Here is a 4,788-nt window from a genome sequence, read left to right on the forward strand (position 1 = left end):
AGGAAGCAGGGCTAGTGGGACTCACTGCGCAGTTGCGGGTGCGCCTACTGATGAGGTCCCCTTGGAGCTTCTGTTAGAGGTGCCTGGGCTGCAGGGAGTATCTGGGAAGAATGGAAGAACTTGACCAAGTCCCACAGCTGGACGTGGCTGCTGGTCCTCTGCTTCCTGTTTGGATGCAATATCCTTCTGATCCTCCTTCTGACCTTGTCCTCCTTCATGTCCAGAGTGCTGCAGAATGATGCAGAGCCAGAGACACACATGAGGGCAGAGATCCAGGATATGAAGCAAGAGTTCTCCATGGTCAACAAGATGTATGAGTTTGTCAGATATGCCAGGCTGGAATGGAAGATCAACAAGATGGTGGACCAGCTCAAGACTTATGTGAAAGCAGGGACTGCTCAACTAGCCAAGATAAAATGATTTTTAAGTGTTGCTTTCTGTACATTGCAAGCTACCTTGATGATGTCACTCATTTGGAAGTATTATTCTGCCCCTGTGACTGTTGTGCTGAGGAAATGGATAACCCCACTAGACCTCCTGGTAGCCTTCCCTGCTAGAACAGCAGGTGGTGTTAGAATTACTAGTTGAATTTTTGTCTGTAACAAGTTGTGGTGACCCCTTGTACTTTACCCTTTCAGTCGAAAAGACAGATGAATACCACTGTGGGATTTTGTTGTTGTTGTTAAACTGGGGGTTGAATTCAAAGGTTCTTTACCACCTAACCCCAGCCACAGTCCTTTTTATTTTTAATTTTGAGACAGGTTCTTGGTAAGTTGCCCAGCCTGACCTCAAGCTTACCATCCTCATACCTCTTCCTCCTGAGTTTTTGAGTTACACTTGTGCCCCACCACACCTATCCCAGCTATTATGATTTCTAAAATGATTCTCTTATTAGGTTAAAAGTCTGATTGCTGCTTAAAAATACAAAACAAACGAAAAGAAAACACCAAAGTACATAAGGTAGTTTTGTATTGAATATGTTCTTGGGCTTTATGTGAGATTCTTGTAAGAATCCCAGTATTCTACAGTATTCTACAGTAACACCAGATTTGAAACAGGATGGGGGCCTACATACCTTACTCCTGATTTGCTCTATTGGCACATTGTGGTCCTGTTGCCAACTGGAAAGTCAAATTTTCTAAAAACTTGAATACTTTTAAAAATATTTTAATTTATATATTTTTTAGTTGTAGATGGTGCTGAGGATAGAACCCAGTGCCTCACTCATGCTAGGCAAGTGCTCTACCACTGAGATACAACTGCAGCCCAAACTTAAGTACTTTTATATCTATTTTAGATAGTTTTATTACAACTAGTAGAACTTGAACATTTGGTTTATTGTCTCATGTAGTAAAATTGAAAGAATAACACTAATTGACATTGTGTGTTCTTTGTGTCTAAAGTCATTAGTTGGATGAACATTTCTATAGTGTATATCATCTACTTATTTGCAACTGTTAGTTTTTCATTACAGTGTTTTATAAATGTACTGATGAGACCATAATGCATTGTTTTGTGATTGAATTGTTTTGTATTGAAAGCATTTCAAATTAAGTATGTTTTATAAACATTTAATAGTTATAATATTTAAATATATAAATTTAAATATATAATATTTAAACATATAAATTTAATATTTATAATATTTATAAATTTTATAAACATTAATATTTCTGCTGTATAGATTGAAATGCATTTGAAAAACAAAATAGGGAATCTGAATAAGTTAATTTGAATTGATAGTTATTTGACTTCTAACATGTAATCACATGACTCAACATTTTACTCTTCATTGTGTCAGAACACGAGTCTATGTTTTCATTCATATTTTCACTTTTACAATCTTATGAATACTTATATTTCCTGATATACATATTCAGTCTTTACCCCTAATCCTAACACAAACAAGGATTATATTAACCCTTATCCTACCTCTATATGTAAACCAAATTTTACTTAAATCCATATACCAAAATTTGATTTTTTTTTAAACCAGAATTGAACTCACTCACACTTGAGACCAGAGCCACATCTCCAGACCTAGTTTGTATTTTATTTAGAGACAGGATTGTTTAGCACCTTGCTGCTGCTGGGGCTGTCTTGAAACTCATAATCCTCCCATTTCAGCCTTCAGAGTGGCTGGAATTAGAGGTGTTCAACTCTGTGACTGGCAAGAATATGAATTTTAAAGTGTATTCTCACTTCTATTTTCAATTATCAATGTTAAATTTGCATTTGTATTATGCTACATCTTTTATGGGATATGTATCCTTGCATTCCCATCATTACAAAATGTGTAATTACATGGCTCACTTTTTAATTCTTCCTTGTATTACTACATGTATGTTTTTGTACATAATTTCATAGGTGTATTGTTAGAAATATTCATATTTCCACAAACTCTTGCTAATTATAACCCTAACTCAAACCAAAATTTTATGTAAACACTTAACTTATCTCAAATACTAAACCAAATTTTATTAAAAGGATGTAAACTATGATAAAATTTTATGTGTATTTTGACTTATATGTTTAATTATCAATATTAAATTTGCATATATACTGGTATATATTGTTTATAGGATATATTCTTCATCCCCATTTTTACCAAATTTGTAATCACATGACTTACATTTTACTCATGCCTGTGTCACAACATGTGTGTTTATATATGTTATGAAACATAATTTCATAGTATATTCTTATGAATATTGATATTTCCCAATTCAAATATTCATTCTTTCACTAAAACCTTAACACAATCCAAAATTTTATATTGATCCTTATATTACTTCTATAAGAAAGGAAAATTTTGCTTCAACCTTTATACACCAATAAGAATTTTATAAATTTACATACATATCACTATATAATTTATAGGGTATCTATTTCTAACTCCATATTTACAAAATGTCTCATCACATTATTTACAAAATACTCTCCCTTGTGTCAGGACATGTATCTTTTATGTCTTTTTACATATTTTTACATGTCAGTCACGTGAATACAGATATTTTCCAGCATATGTGTCCATTCTATACCCTAATCCTAACTCAAACCAAAATTTATATTGCCTTTACATTATCTCTATATCTAAGTCAAATTTGACTTGAATCAAAAGACACCAATATAAATTTTAAATTGTATTTTGACTTCCATTTTTAATTATCAATTTTAAATCTGCATATATATTAATATATATCATTTATAGTATACATCCTCCAATTAACCTATATACAGGAAGTGTAGTCATATGACTGATATTTTACACTTCTTTGTGTCACAACATGTATATTTATATATGTTTTGCACATATTTTCATGTACATTCTTAGGACTATTTATATTTCCACATATGCATGCTAATTTTTTTAATCCTAACATTAACCCAAAATTTCATACTAAACCTAATCTTACCTCTACAAATTAACCAATTTTTATATAAATCCATGTACACCTGTATCAATATTAATGGGTATTTTTACTTCTAACTCAATTTTCAATATCTATTATACATATTTTATAACAATAAATCCTTTATAATATATATCATTTCATTTCCCATATTTATAAAATATGTAAACACATGACTCACATTTTATTATTCCCTTTGTCAGAACATGTATGTATCTGTTTTCATACAGAATTTCACATGTACTTTCTAATGAATATTCATATATCCTCATATATATGTTAATTCTTTAACCCTAACTTAAACAAACATTTTACATAAAAACTTACCTTACCTCAGTACTGAAACCAAATTTTATTTAAAATCTTGTATACCAATATGAAATTTTATGTGTATTTTACCTATGTAATCATAATATGTATCAATATTAAATTCGCATTTCTATTACTACCCATATTTTATGAAATATATTCTTGCATCGCCATATTTACAGAGCTTTTAATCACTTGACTAACATTTGATTCTTTCCTGTGTCACAACCTGCGTGCTTATATATGTTATCATACATATCACAATACATACATTTTTATGAATATTGATATTTCCTGATACACATTATCATTTCTTAACCTTAACCCTAACCCAAAACAAATTTAAATATTAAGCCCTACCTTACCTAAATACCTAAACCATGTTTTATTTTAAAATATATAAATCAATATGAATTTTTTATGAGTCTCTTGATTTACATAAACATTACAATGTACCATTTATGGGTTATATGCTTGTGTCTCCATATGTAAAAAATATTTAATCACCTGACTCAAATTATACTTTTTCCTGTCTTAAAACATGTATGTTTATACATGCCTTAATGCATATTTCCACACATATATATGCTTAAAATATTGAGATTTTCCAATTATTGTTTTTTAACCCTAAGCCAAATCCAAAGAAAATTAAATATTGAGCTTACCTTTATATCTAAGGAGAATTTTACATGAATTCATGTACCCCAATTATGAATTTAAAGTTTATTTTTGAATTTTATGTCAATTTTGAATGTAAGATATTAAATATATATATATATATATATAGTCACATCCCCATATGTACAAAACATATGATCACATGACTCAAAATGTATTCTCCTCTGTGTTAGAAGAGATGTAATATCTTCACATATATTTTTTTGAATATTTATATTTCCCAAGGTACATATTCATTCTTTAATGCAAGCAGAATCAAAAGTAGAATGAAATATTAATCCTTACCTTACCTTTATAACTAAACCAAATTTCTCTTAAATCCATGTACAATGATATAAATTTTAAAGCTTATTTTAGCTTGTATTTTCAATTATCAATGTTAAATTTG

General features: G+C 30.1%; 1 pseudogene; it reads left to right on the forward strand.

Moving 5' to 3' along the window:
• The first annotated feature begins 216 nt into the window (after positions 1–216).
• LOC143387365 (guided entry of tail-anchored proteins factor 1 pseudogene) lies at positions 217–654 on the forward strand (annotated as a pseudogene).
• The last annotated feature ends 4,134 nt before the right edge of the window (positions 655–4,788 follow it).

The sequence above is a fragment of the Callospermophilus lateralis genome, assembly GCF_048772815.1.
Source record: "Callospermophilus lateralis isolate mCalLat2 chromosome 10 unlocalized genomic scaffold, mCalLat2.hap1 SUPER_10_unloc_2, whole genome shotgun sequence".
Classification (NCBI taxonomy): Eukaryota; Metazoa; Chordata; class Mammalia; order Rodentia; family Sciuridae; genus Callospermophilus; species Callospermophilus lateralis.